Below are 15,980 nucleotides of genomic sequence, written 5' to 3'. Positions count from 1 at the left end.
CGTCCTGTAGATGGATGTCACATCCTCTCACATTAGGAGTACTACTCGGTGTGATCAACAGCCACCTCAGTTGTCACTGATTAACTGTTATTCACAGAATATTGTCAGCTTTGCTGACAACATTAATTTATGATCTGGAATATCATCGCCGTCTTCTGGATTGTGCCAGACTGATATATGCAACGTATGTGAAGATTAGAACGCTGCGAAATAATGATTCGATTGAATATCAGCTCTGAGGATGCGCGGAACAGTGCGAGTATACCAGCAATAAGTAATTAAGGTTATAGGAAGATGGCATACAAGAAGGAACACAAGATTTCTCCCCAGTACGACCGATAAGGTCAATGTGACGCCTTATTCATTCAGTGAAGAGCCGTCCAGGAACCTGGAAACAAAAAGATATGTACAAATATTCGTGGCTGACGTTAAATGACACAGTGTCAGCTTGTAAATGACATCTAATGGTTAGAATGGTCGATATGTGGAAAAAGGGTCTGTCATATCGTAACAAGCAGACAAACGCAAGGAATGCTACCAGGGCAGTAAGACATATGTGGAAACAATGTGAGAAATAGGCTGGAATACACCAGCGGCATGACTGCTATCTTGTCCGCATTGCCATAGCGGGACCGTACAGCTTCTTCCACTATACTGATTAGACAAAGGATCACTCCAACGGACACGGACTTGTTCGATAGGTGGTATGATGCCCTCCACAGAGACTCAACTGGTGACACTCATACTATTGTGGTGGCTTCCATTGTCCAGAAATCGGGAAGAAAGCGGTGATTTTGACGTTTAAGTATTGAGAAAATCTCAGAAAAGCCATGGATTACGAGAGCTAATCCCTTCCAACCAAATCCACATGCAATATTTCGTTAGGACAGTCCTCCGCTACAAGTAGCAAGGAACGTATAAATCGTCTTCCAAGAATGAGTAGTATTAGTGCTTTCTAGGCTTGCACTTTGACCTCATATTTCTCCCGAGGAACATGTGTGAGATGTGGTTGATCGTCAAAATGTGCCCCACGTTCCAGCAAGCGTTATTGATGCTTTGTGGACTCGTATAAGACTATGCAAGTCTAATATTTGGCACATTAGATGATGATGTGGTACGACAACAGGATATAACTATGGGTACGCACCATTTCGATAACTGTGGCTAAGTTTCTGAAGATGAAACAATAAAAGGCTTCTTAATCGATTGCAAATACGGTAAACAACAAACACAGCTGAATAGAAAGTTAGTATGAAAATGGCGTTTGCGTTCCATAAGAAAATAATTCACAGTTGAAGAGCCCAACACCCAGCGGCATGGAAGCAACAAGGTTGTAGTTCCACTGGGACATATGAAGAGTCTCTTTGATTACAGACCATGATAAAAAAGCATCCGATTACCGCCCCTATGGACGTGGCACCATAATAAAATCTCATTACCACAGATAATGTACAAATCTTCAATATTAATAAGTTGTGTATTGAACCATATATAATATTAGACACAAACTTCCTTTCAGTTACGTGTACGGGTGAATGATTTCCCAGAGATGCATTGATATCAATCACATTTTGTTTTTGTTAAGTTAGTGCAAGTTCCACAACACTGTAAGCCAAGTGTAGACATGGCATGTGGAATAATTATATTTATAAAGCATTTTAAGGAAGTCGTTTAGTGTGTGTTTCTTTCAAATAAGATACACTGGAATAGAATGCATCACAAAAATTCTTTGTTTTTAATGGTTTACCACCTACAGAAATCCACCAAAAGCTTGTAAAGTTTGATAAGAATTATGTTTCTTAATTTTGAACATTTGGGAAATGAGTGTGACGATACAGACTTGCTCATATTTCTCTTGAAGAAAATCCTTGTGAAGCCGAGTATCGCAAATACTCCATAGCTAGGACCAGGGTGAGGTTACACAATGTCGTCCGTGGTAGCGGTTCATGTGGTTACTACACACGAATGTTTAGACAAAGCGTTCACAACCACAAGCTACAGAGAATTTACAAATGGGTTCACATTCGGGAGGACCACGGTTCAAACAGCTGTCCGGCATCCCAATTTAGATTATCCGTGACTTCAGGCAAATGGCGGGATGGCTCCTTCCAAAGGGCACGGCGATTTCCTTCCCCATCTATCCCTAATCCGAGCTTGTACACCGTCTCTAATGACCTCCTTGTCGACGGGACGTTAAACACTAATCTCCTCCTCCGCAAATGGTTTCGTGAAGTATAGGGCTACTGTGGGTGGATCACGGGAAAAAGTAATTATTTGCGGAGAAGCTACACTACTGGCCATTAAAATTGCTAAACAACGAAGATGACGTGCTACAGACGCGAAATTTAACCGACAGGAAGAAGATGCTGAGATATGCAAATGATTAGCTTTTCAGAGCTTTCACACAAGGTTGGCGCCGGTGGCGACACCTACAACGTGCTGACATGAGGAAAGTTTCCAACCGATTTCTCATACACAAACAGCAGCCTGGTGAAACGTTGTTGCGATGCCTCGTGTAAGGAGGAGAAATGCGTACCATCACGTTTCCGACTTTGTTAAAGGTCGGATTGTAGCCTATCGCGATTGCGGTTTATCGTATCGCGACATTGCTGCTCGCGTTGGTCGGATCCAATGACTGTTCGCAGAATATGGAATCGGTGGATTCAGGAGGGTAATACGGAACGCCGTGCTGGATCCCAACGGCCTCGTATCACTAGCAGTCAAGATGACAGACATCCTATCCACATGGCTGTAACGGATCGTGTAGCCACGTTTCAATCCCTGAGTCAACAGATGGGGACGTTTGCAAGACAACAACCATCTGCACGAACAGTTCGACGACGTTTGCAGCAGAATGGACTATCAGCTCGGAGACCATGGCTACGGTTACCCTTGACGCTACATCACAGACAGGAGCGCCTGTGGTGGGGTACTCAACGACGAACCTGGGTGCAAGAATGGCAATACGTAATTTTGTCGGATGAATCCAGGTTCTGTTTACGGCATCATGATGGTCGCATCCGTGTTTGGCGACATCGCGGTGAACGCACATTGGAAGCGTGTATTCGTCATCGCCATACTGGCGTATCACCCAGCGTGATGTTATGGGGTACTGTTGGTTACATGTCTCAGTCACCTCTTGTTCGCATTGACGGCACTTTGAACAGTGGACGTTACATTTCAGAAATGTTACGACCCGTGGCTCTACCCTTCATTCGATGCCTGCGAATCCCTACATTTCAGCAGGATAATGCACGACCGCATGTTGCAGGTCCTGTACGACCCCTTCTGGATACAGAAAATGTTGGACTGCTGCCGTGGCCAGCACATTCTCCTGATCTCTCACCAATTGGAAACGTCTGGTGAATGGTGGCCGAGCAACTGGCTCGTCACAATACGCCAGTCACTACTCTTGATGAACTGTGGTATGGTGTTCAAACTGCATGGGAAGCTGTACCTGTACACGCCATCCAAGCTCTGTTTCACTCAATGCCCAGCCGTATCAAGGCCGGTATTACGGCCAGAGGTGGTTGTTCTGGGTACTGATTTCTCAGGATCTATGCACCCAAATTGTGTGAAAATGCAATCACATGTCAGTTCTAGTACAATATATTTGTCCAATGAATACCCGTTTATCATCTGCATTTATTCTTGGTGTAGCAATTTTAATGGCCAGTAGTGTATCTGTTTTTTCGCTCACTCGCACTGGGTATATACGTGAGCCATACAGATTGCGCCAGGAGGACATTCATCCCCTGGGTAAGAGTGTAAGTATTCTTACTCGGAGGGCTTGGGGAATGAGAACATCACATTCGTCCCGTTCTGTGCTTCGCTGGAGTGCCCTGTCGAATACTGGGATGTAGCAAGCACAAAGTAATTATGGGAAGAGTCCTTTGTTGCGACAGGCAAATGTCGGGGCACCCGATTTGCATACAGCAGACTGCCTGTGTGAGAATGACATCTTAAGGGGGATTCCGTTTCACGTCGCACCATATTGACAATATATCTAAGTCTTTGAAACTTACTCATCTAACTGAAGGCAGACATGTAGTTGTGAGTCTAACGACGTGCCCGCGGTAACCATTCAATTTGTGCTGCTCGTATACAATGAATTTAGTAATGACGGCTGTTTAGCAGACCCTGCGTAGTGCCGGTCTATTCAGCGACGACGGCGCCTCGTGCAGCGTTTCCGCTTCGGCGCTCGGGCACAGTAGAGCTCCGACTTGCGTATAGCCAGCCAGTGGCAAATCGTGCACGCAGTACGGCTGAGCACCTGCCACCCGAGGGGCGCGCTGCTAACCATCTGGTAGGGGAGCGGCCGCGGTCTCTTTAAAGTGAGTGCACAGCGAACAGTATCGTCACCGGTACCAGAAAAATTATTAAATGAATCAGCTCCAGTTCAACTGAATTTACCTTCAGTTAAATTTATACAGTATGTAGAGTCTTGTTTTTTAAAAGAAATTAACAACAGAAATTTAGATCAGGATATAAATTTGTCCTAGTCACTCGTTTCTGGTCTTCTGTATCTGCTTCATAAACCATCAAGTCTATATACTTCCAGATCTCGTACCTCACACTTTTCTTCTCGCCAAAACGTAAGCACTAATTTTTATCTTTTCCGCAGTGAAATTACTGCTTTTCAGTTGTTTCTACCTCGAAAGTTACGACTGTATTTCTGAGTGCCAGCAGAACCGAAGAGCCGGCCGCTGTGGCCGTGGGGTTCTAGGCGCTTCAGTCTGGAACCGCTCGACCGCTACGTTGCAAACTCGAATCCTCCCTCGGGCATGGATGTGTGTGATGTCCTTAGGTTAGTTAGGTTTAAGTAGTTCTAATTTCTGGAGGACTGATGACTTCAGATGTTAAGTCCCATAGTGCTCAGAGCCATTTGACACATTTGAGAACTGAAGAACTGCTGCCTGCTACTTACAGATGTGTATAGAGACTGAACTTGTAACGACATAGCCGGCCGCGGTGGTCTCGCGGTTGAGGCGCTCAGTCCGGAACCGCGCGAGTGCTACGGTCGCAGGTTCGAGTCCTGCCTCGGACATGGATGTGTGTGATGTCCTTAGGTTAGTTAGGTTTAAGTAGTTCTAAGTTCTATGGGACTGATGACCTCAGAAGTTAAGTCCCATAGTGCTCAGAGCCATTTGAACCATTTGTAACGACATAAATCCATATAGACGATCACTGACAGATCCGGATATGTGTAGAAATGTCATAGTTTTGCAGCGTTCGACGGATACTACTTGTAGCTGTATAGCAGGTTAGATGAGACGCGATAGTAAAGGAACCAACCCGACCAACGCTGCTGGGCGATACGACGTGATAGCAAAGGAGCGAAGCTCACCAACACTGCTGCTTAGGAACAGCGTTTATGCCTGAGTAGTCTCTAAGCACGCGGAATTTATTTCTGAATAGAAATACGGGGATATTCTTTACTTTAGTTACGTGTTCAATAGATCATTTGAACGATTCTTTTATCAGAATGATGTGGATCGAATTGGTCTACAGTATACGTGTTAATGATTAGTGTTAACATTAATGAACACATTATCATTTTATTTCTGGTCGCAACTAGACTTGAAAACAAGTCTTTTTTTTTCTTTTTTGTTTTCCTAGCTAACAGTTCTTAAGTAGAAATTCGTCAATGGAATAGAATGAGTTGTCCGGGAGAAATGATTTTAAATTAGATTTAACACTTGCTTCGCTGCCTATCAGACATTTTATGTTATTGGGTAAAGGATCAAAAAATTTTACTACTGCATATTGAATTCTTCTCTGAGCCACTGATGGCTTTAACAATGGACAACAAAGGTCATTTTTCCTTTTAGTGTTGTAGGTGTGGACATCACTGTTCTTTTCAAATTGTGATGGATTATTCATGACGAATTTCGTTATGACATAGACTGTAGCTAAGGCCCCCTTTACTGTAGAACAATTTGTCAGCGCGTTTATTGGCATTTTACAGACAAAGAGCACTTCCTGTCTGCCCAGGCACATCAGAGTTTTTGAGCGATAGTACGGCTTCAACCATGCATAGAGAGCCATCTGCTGCGTGGAAAAGCTATTTCCCTAGAGTGACAGCCGTCACGCGTTTTACCGACCCCATGCCATTTTATTCGGTTGAGCACTCCGTCGCAGTTTGACGTGTACTCGATTCGAATTCTGTCCGTTCGCAGTTTATTGAATGAAAATGTTTTTTTTTTGCTACGTGAAGAGTTAATTTAGTGTAGTAATTACTTTTTACCAAAATGGATCGTTATACTTTTAAATTGCGTCGTTGTGTTTGATCTCAACTGGAGCGACATGTTGTTTCGCAGATCCGATACCATCTTGAGAAAGGACGGCGCCTAAGTATTCTACAATGTGCCTCAGCGAAACAGATAGCCGTACCGTTAAGTGCAACCACAACGGAGGGGTATCTCTTGAGAGGCCAGACAAACGTGTGGTTCCTGAAGAGGGCAGCAGCCTTTTCAGTAGTTGCAGGGGCAACAGTCTGGATGATTGACTGAACTGGCCTTGTAACACTAACCAAGACAGCCTTGCTGTGCTGGTACTGCGAACGGCTGAAAAAAAGGGGAAACTACAGCCGTAATTTTTCCCGAGGGCATGCATCATAATCAGGTTAGATATGCTGAATCAGTCACTAAACTAGCAGCATGGACGGAATGCCGTGATTTAACATATTTGACGAAATTATGTGGCTTCTAGGCTACTAAACCGACCTTTAAATAAATTATTTACAAGAGCAGCCAAGTGTTTATTATTCAAGGCGTTTACTTATGGCTGCGATTCGACGCTCACAGAAGATAGTGTGTATTCCACGATAGTCTGACGAATAGGATGATTACTGAAATATTTCTTTTTGCCCGATTTTTTCAAGGTAGTGAACAAGGGACAGTGATTTGGCAAGCATTACTATCGAGATTTAACCACAATATCGTCTAATTAACTTGCACAGTTAAGAACTGGATGAGTAAGCTATTCTAAAAACCATCAAAAAGTTGGGGTGGCACTTGATACGTTGAGAAGTAGATGGCTTAGCGATGAAGACCAACCGTGATTTTATAAATATTACGTATCCCAACGGCAACTGTAAATATACATCGATCAAGGCTAATTTTTAAAAAAGCCCTACATTCCTGTCAAGTAAACGAGTAAATCCTTGGGCTGAGGAATAAATCAAAAAATGGTTCAAATGGCTCTGAGCACTATGGGACTTATCATCTGTGGTCATCAGTCCCCTAGAACTTAGAACTACTTAAACCTAACTAACCTAAGGACATCACACACATCCATGCCCGAGGCAGGATTCGAACCTGCGACCGTAGCGGTCACGCGGTTCCAGACTGAAGCGCCTAGAACCGCACGGCCACTCCGGCCGGCGAGGAATAAATAATCGGCTTAACGTCCAATATGGATTTCAACTACCCAGATGAGCGAACAGCTCGCATTGGTTTATGGATGACCACCAAAGGTTGTGTCTACGGGTTGTGTGAGACAGGTCCTATGGCGTCTTGAACCTGCTGTGTGTCTTATTCTTACATGAAATCCAGTTTTACTGTGAAAGGCAAAGGACGGACGTCAAAGTTACGCTCTTTCGCTGTCATGTAGGCTCCTAATTTACAGGGCAAATAATCCTGCAGGTATGATTGCTACAAATCCACCGCAGACGTTTAGGAAGAATTTCATTGGAATAGATCTTAACATAGCTCTTAACTGCTAAGTCCAAAGTAACAAAGGAGTCGAGACAGAATAGTTTCTCGGACTTGGAACCATATACGACATAGAAAAAATAGAGAGAATGGTTTGAGTGAACAGTGTCAGCGTTGAATTTTCCTTCAATTTGAAACGGCTGCTTATTGCGGTTGACTGTATCCAGACTAGTATCCAGACTAACGAGTTAAACAGAGTTCCTGGGTAGTCCTGTAGCTGGATTGATTGTTGATGTTTGCGCAACGCAATATACTACTTTCGTCGAGTAAGGTTATTGTGGGACACGCAGCGGTCACACTTTTAATGTTCATGAGCGATTAGCCTATCTTCCGTCACGGCGGATTATCACTGGGCTCCGCTTCCGCTAACTGCACTGCACCGAGCGAGGTGGCGCAGTGGTTAGCACACTGGACACGCATTCGGGAGGACGACGGTTCAATCCCGTCTCCAGCCATCCTGATTTAGGTTTTCCGTGAGTTCCCTAAATCGTTTCAGGCAAATGCCGGGATGGTTCCTTTGAAAGGACACGGCCGATTTCCTTCCCAATCCTTCCCTAACCCGAGCTTGCGCTCCGTCTCTCATGACCTCGTTGTCGACGGGACGTTAAACACTAACCACCACCACATCCGCTAACTGCAGCCACGAGACAGCGACGAGGCATTGCTTATGTGGCCGGAAACAGTCTGGGCATGACGACAAGCTGCGACGGCAACGAGTATGCTAAGAACTCCGCGGTAGATCACTCCGAAGACGAGCTACGGGGGCTAATAATACACGTATTAGCAGACGACGAGAGCACATAATGTGTCTACTATTGTCTAATAGATTGTTCTGCTGGAGCATCTGGCACATCGTCCGATTGGTAAGTTGTAGCCTGCGACACTTTAAATACATACACTAAGACCATTTCTTCCACTGTTATTGATCTTTCAGTCTCAGTTCACAACATGCAAGGAAATTGCAAACTGCGTGAAAAGAAAACAGGGGATTAGATGAAACCAAATTTATCAACAAGTGGAATAGCTGTGTCTCTACCTTTGGCAGGACAAATACTTTCTGCTATGAACGGCATCATGGAGCGACGTAAAACTGTTGCACTAATATTTATTCGCAGACAGCTCGTTTCGGTGAAGAACAATCTTCAAATTATCTAGAAGTTCGTCATGCAGTGCTTCAAAACGCAAGTTGAAACATGAAAATGAACAAGTGTTGTAAATAGGGAAAAATAACGGTTGCATTTTAAATAGTAAGTGCAAGCTTTCAGAATTGCTTTTGTCTGTTACTAAATGTAAATACCGTAATAGTGAAAAGACCCTCACGTCTGGTGAGGACATAAGTAAGAGAAGAGGTCTATCCAGTAAAATTGTAGTGGAATGTCAAGTGTGTAAATAACGAAATGTACATTGACATCCCCTGTAACATGCACAAAATACAGTGAAGCGAATATTGGCCTTGCCTAGGCCATGAAGTGTGCTGGGAAGGGAAGAACAGCAGCCCAGATACTCTGTGCTATGATGGATCTCCCACCGCCACCTGTCAAATTTGAGAGGTGTTATAAACGTTTGCATAACGCCCTAACACAAGTCAGTGAAGCATTTGTCACTCTACAGACATTGCAGCAGCATTCGGCAATTCCTGGCGGAAGAGAGGCCGCACGTCGCTGAATGGAGTTGTCATAGTTACCTCTGTAGATAAAGGCAAGGAGCTGGTTCTTTAATTTCTGACAAAACACGGTCAATGATGTGGCTACAAGGTAAATAAATACAAATTTGACAAGAATTTTGAAAATTTCGGTGGTGGTATAGAAAGCAAGGAGCTGTCTGTGCTTTTAGTGCGCCAGTTGCTGTGCGTATTGTGCGATACACTCACTTCCTTGGTGACTCTAAAGGCTTCATCCGCACCTGCATCTTCATAGGTACTCCGCAAGCCACCGTACGGTGCATGGCGGAGGGTACCATGTACCACAACTAGTCGTTACATTTCCTGTTCTACTCGCAGATAGAGCGAGAAATAAACGATTGTCTATATGCCTCCGTATGAGCCCTAACTTCTCGTATCTCACCTTCGTAGTCCTTACGCACAATGTATATTGGCGACAGTAGGATCGTTCTGCAGTCAGCTTCAAATGTCGGTTCTCAGAATTTTCTCAGAAGTGTTCCTCGAAATGAATGTTTTCTTCCCTCCAGAGATTCCCACCTGAGCTCCCGAAGCATATCCGTAACACTTTCATGCTGACCGAACCTTCCAGTAATAAATCTAGAACCCCTCCTCTGAATTTCTTCGATGTCTTCCTTCAATCCGACCTGGCGTGGAGCCCACACACTCGATCAGTACTCAAGAATATGTCACACTAGCGTGTTATATGTGGCCTCCTTTACAGATGAGCCACAGTTTCCTAAAATACTCCCAATAAACGAAGTCGACAGTTCACCTTCCCTACCACAATCCTCACATGCTCTCTCCATTATATATCGATTCGCAACGTTACGCCCAGATATTTAAACGACGTGACTGTGTGAAGCATGACACTAATAACGTTGTATCCGAACATTAAGGGTTTGTTTTTCCTACTCTTCCGCATTAACTTACATTTTTCCACATTGAGAGCCAGCTGTCATTCATTGCACCAACTAGAAATTTTGTGTAGGTCATTTTGTATCAACCTACAGTCACTTACCTTCGACATCTTTCTGCACACTACAGCATCATCAGGAAACAACCGCAGATTTCTGCCCACACTGTCCCGTCTGTGTTTTGAAAGCAATACATGAAAGCCATATATGAAGACTTTCCTACTGGCTTGCTAGGCCTAACGCAAGAAAGGATTTTCTGTTGGGGTTGTCTCCCTTATCCTTTGGAGTTCCTCCTCCACCACACGGCAGTGGTTCCCTTTTCATTCACTCCCCAAAAAGGAGGGTTGCCGCATCTGCCAGCTATGCCGTTCCTAAGTCTTTCTTCTCCACCGTTGCTGCCATTAAGGTCTTCACCCTTAACCATGGGCATGGGTTCCGTGTTATACCCCACGGAATTGAGTCCCTGCCTGAACTCAGCCATCCTATCATTCCAGCCTACTGAAGTGTAGGATGCCCACCTCCGCGACGTAGACACGCCAGACAGGAGTTACCCCAGTAGAGGCATAGGGAAGGGGACCCTATCTCCCTGGAGCCGGGTTAATGATTGTGTATGGTGCCACAATCAAAGGGCGCCCACACTGTCTGCCAGATCATTTACGTATATAGAAAATAGCAACGGTCCTGTCACACTTCCCTGTGGGGCTCCTTATGTTACCCCTGTTTCAGATGAAGACTCGCTGTCGAGAACAACATACTGGATTCTATTATTTAAGAAGTCTTAAAACCAGTAGCATATCTGGGAGACTACTCCATATGCACGCAACTTCGTTAACAGTCTGCACTGAGATGCCGTATCGAATGCTTAGAAACCTGGAATCTGCCTGTTGCCCTTCATCCATAGTTCACAGTATATCGTGTGAGAAAAGAGCAAGCTGCGTTTCGCACGAGCGACACTTTTTAAAGCCGTTCTGCTTCTTTAATGTTCAAATGTGTGTGAAATCTTATGGGACTTATCTGCTAAGGTCATCAGTCCCTAAGCTTACACACTACTTTAACCTAAATTATCCTAAGGACGAACACACACACCCATGCCCGAGGGAGGACTCGAACCTCCGCCGGGACCAGCCGCACAGTCCAATGACTGCAGTGCCTTAGACCGCTCGGCTAATCCCACGCGGCGCTGCTTCTTAAACATGAGCTTTTTGGTCTCTAGGGGGAAAAAATAGAATGTATAGGACATGCGCAGAAGCGAATTGGGGCGAGACTTAGTAAACTCTGCAGGGACATGACAGGAGAAACAACCTCTCTGATGGCAAAACACTTAATGGACAAGGTATACTCATCAAATCAGAAACAGAAATCATCACAAAATATCATTGTCTAGCCATCAGGAGAAACAGCGAAAATGTTAGCGAGATGAGAAAATCAATTTGGGCCACTCTGTTTCAGAGAATATCCACTGATGAGCATCCACAGCATAGCCTCAGCTCAAAATGAAACATCTCATCGTGTAAGCATAATATGTGTGCAGCAAATGGACAAAAACATACACATGCACACCTCATACCAGGAACTATTATGTCAGAACTAAAGCGAATGTATAGAGATCTTTCAGATTCTAAACTCCCAGAAAAATGTTTATATGGCAAAACAGAGAATCCGAATGAAAGCCTCAATAGATGCATTTGGGAACTCCTGCCAAAAACTGTTTGTGTTAGGATGTCAGCTTTTCAGATTTGTGTGACGGACGCCATATTATGTTTTAATGATGGAGTAAAGAGCAGATTAAAAATCATGAGCAGACTAGGCATCAAAACTGGGGACAGCTTGAAAAATGGGCCGCTACTAGTGAACACGCAACGTGTCGATGAAACAAAAAACCTGCTGAAAGCGTGACAGAAGATTGTTTCAAATGGCTATGAGCACTATGGGACTCAACATCTTAGGTCATCAGTCCCCTAGAACTGAGAACTACTTAAACCTAACTAACCTAAGGACATCACACACATCCATGCCCGAGGCAGGATTCGAACCTGCGACCGTAGCAGTCCCGCCGTTCCGGAATGCAGCGCCCAGAACCGCACGGCCAACGCGGCCGGCTCGTGACAGAAGAGGCCAGAATAACAAAGAAAAGAAGAAAAGCTAAACAAGATGAAAAGGACACTCCGAATCAACAAGATTATGGGGCTGGAATGTTTTGATATGTTATAATTAAGAAGAAAATGACATGCCAATCTTTAATTTCTATTTCCAGTAACCAACGATTTTGAATACTTAAGTATCGTTACATCATCCAATATTAAAGCTATAGAAAAACAATTGCCTGGATAATAATATGGTGCTTGCCTATGCAGTGAACCACATTATTCAACAAAGTGTTAAATATTTCAACGTGGAGCATGTCATATGTTCTTAAATTAAGATAAGAAAAAATTGACTTCTAATAAACATTTAAAAAAAAACAGAACGACTAACTGGTAAATATTCCTGGTTTACTGTTCCAACGAGTTAATAATTAAAAGAATAACGTTTGTTTTAACCTTTTATTTTGAATACGATGGAAGTGCAGAGTACCTAAAACAACAGTTACACGTAATTCAGTACGTAAGACAATAATGAATATCCATTCTACTATGTATTCCAAAGTTTTTAATTTTATTTCACAAAGAGGTCACAATATATTATTTGGTTTAAGTTTAATTTTAATATTTATTAAAGTTTCTGAGATATTAAATTTCAAAATACTAGTAAAAACTACAGGCGAAGGCGTCCAGGTCCACTTAAGCTATTCTGACACGTGTTACAAATACTGTGCGGATTGTGTTACAGTGTAAAGCTGTTTTCACCCGTTCTTCGGAGCTTCCGTGGCGCCGTACCAAGTCACACGCGCCACCACGGTCTGAATCCACGCACTCTTGGTAATTTGCGCCGCGTGACAAATTACACGACGTACAGTTGTCCACATTTAATTGGAAACGTTTATTGGCGGACCAGGATTAATTATCTGCGCTGCAACCCTACCAGATCAATGTAAATAAGGGTCGCCAGTCTCACTTTGTCCTGCAAGTCAGGTTTAAGCTTCTCACCACTTCAGTGTCAATAGGAAAGCTCTGTTACAATCTAGCTACTTTCAGAAACGTTCAGAGTGTCGACCGCAGAATTGGAATACGTACAGTTCATACATCGTAGCTTTGACCCGTGAGTCACATTTAAGCTCCTCACTATTCTAGTGTCAATAGCAAAGCCCTTTTGCAATCCAGCTACTTTCAGAAAGGTTCAGATAGTTGACCGCAGGACTGGAATACGTTCTCCACTTGTACCTGATATACCGCCTCCAACTGGCCACTAGCACTCTTGCAGATAATCACCACAACAACAGAACACGAATATAACTCAAAGTAATCAGGGGAAGATTAACGCAAAACTATCACTATCAAATTGCCGTACTGCAAGAAATAAAATGTATTGGCACAAATTAACTCCAGTCGAGTGAGTCAGTTTTATCCCACAGTAACTAGCTGACGGTTAACGCTCTCTCTTACTCGAACAAGTCTCAACTCACTAATCCGCAACACTCGCCGAGAAAAACAGGGAAGTGCTCAGTAGAATTACGCGCCCGCTCCTGGGAACGCATTTAGGATTCTCTGCCTTCCGTTCTGCACCGAAAAGTGGAGGCCACGACGTTCGGATCACGGATTTGCTTCGAACACACTTTTGGTAGTCCATTAGGACAACAAGTAGTAAGCCGTACTACTTAAGAGAAATTATACGCTTCCGTGATGTACCGGTGCGTTGCGACCCTGAACACGAGCTGGTGGAGGTGATGTTACCGTTCATATTCCGTTATCATTGGCTCTCAGGATCGAGTCCCGCCCATGTCCTATTAAAAAAAAAAAATGGTTCAAATGGCTCTGAGCACTATGGGACTTAACGTCTGAGGTCATCAGCCCGCAAGAACTTAGAACTACTTAAACCTAACTAACCTAACGACATCACACACATCCATGCCCGAGGCAGGATTCGAACCTGCGACCGTTGCGGTCGCGCGGTTCCAGACTGTAGCGCCCAGAACAGCTCGGCCACTCCGGCCGGCTCCTTTTTTTAATTTATATGTTTTCAACACTAGTCACATTATTTCGCACACATTACATCTGAAAGGTAATACGATAAAAAGACACCTGTATTTGAATTTCCAATCTTATTTCGTTTTCTGCTAATTTTTACTATCATAAGAAGTATTATATTTATAACTATCGCAAGTATCCGACCAAACGAATAAATTTTCCTTGAAACCTGTCGTGATTTCCGAAATTCCTTACACCTGCAATCGAGTAAGGTACCGAGAACTGCTTTGCACCTATAGGCTTTCGATCTGCTGACACATGTTTAAAAGACGAAGGACAGGCTTGGAAAGCCCAAGTCATACATCGATAAATAAATATACAAATTACTTTATTCAACAATACAATGAGTTACAATATGCCAGAATATGAGAGTAATGTACAATTAATCGTCGGATGTGCTTTCGACGTTACATGTTGCAGGATGATAGTTTTCATACGGACACGGACAACGTAGGTTAAAACAGCATCTACTATATCGAATAAATGCAATTTTCCTGCATGCAGAAGGAGTCTTCAGAGTTTCTAAGGAAAAACCATGCTCTTTGACATTCTGAAACACTTCTCTTCCTTCCGACAATTTTGATGCAAACAATGCGTAGTGCAATATTTTCGTAAATATCGGTGCCGAAGATTGGCGGTGTATGAGAACGTATTTTAACAGTATCTTCACAAGAAGCAATTCCTCGTTTGGTGTCGATCAAATGTGAACCAGTTTGAATGCGCTTGATAAAGTTTTTACTTGCCTACAGCGTTAAAATTCGCGTAATATTTGTTGTAATAAAAATAATTAATAAACAGCGAAATGACTTTGGAAATTCAAGAGGTCATCCAAATACACGTCGTTTTTCATTATATTACCTTTCAAATATGACATGTACTAAATTATCTGACTAATGTTGAAAACAAAAATATAAAAAATAAAAAGACACGAGCGGGACTCGATACAGCGATCACTGAACATGAACGCTAACCACCGACCGCCGCTATCTCGAGCTCAGCACCGCAACGCACCGGTATATCACTGACGCGTGAAACTCTTGCTATTTTATCAAAATTGCCGAAGTGGTACGCCTTACAACTAGCACATTATGTTGTCCAAGTGGACTACTACGAGTGCGCAAAGGTTGAAAGAAATCCGTGATCCGAAGGTCATGCCTCCCCTTGTAAGTAACTCGGATCATCACGTAGTGTCACCTGTTCCCTACTTCTGATCTACACAATGAAAACATCACATCTTCTCTAAAGGGCACACAACTTCTATATCCCACGAGGACACATGGGTAGTCCGGAAGTGATAAGTTACAACAGTGATTCTAGGTGTATGTAATGTTATTTACCTTCAATTTGAAATTTAACGCTGGTAGAACTAGACAAACTGTAAGGCCGAACGCGGTTCACATTTACTTGTGCAGCGAGTAGCGTACCGTATGTGACCGATTTGGCAAAGTATCGGGTGATCAAAAAGTCAGTATAAAATTGAAAACTTAATAAACCATGGAATAATGTAGATAGAGAGGTAAAAATCGACACACATGCTTGGAATGACATGGGGTTTTATTAGAACGAA

Source organism: Schistocerca piceifrons, chromosome X, assembly GCF_021461385.2.
Source record: "Schistocerca piceifrons isolate TAMUIC-IGC-003096 chromosome X, iqSchPice1.1, whole genome shotgun sequence".
In the NCBI taxonomy this organism is placed as follows: domain Eukaryota; kingdom Metazoa; phylum Arthropoda; class Insecta; order Orthoptera; family Acrididae; genus Schistocerca; species Schistocerca piceifrons.
Note: the sequence above shows the minus strand (reverse complement) of the source record.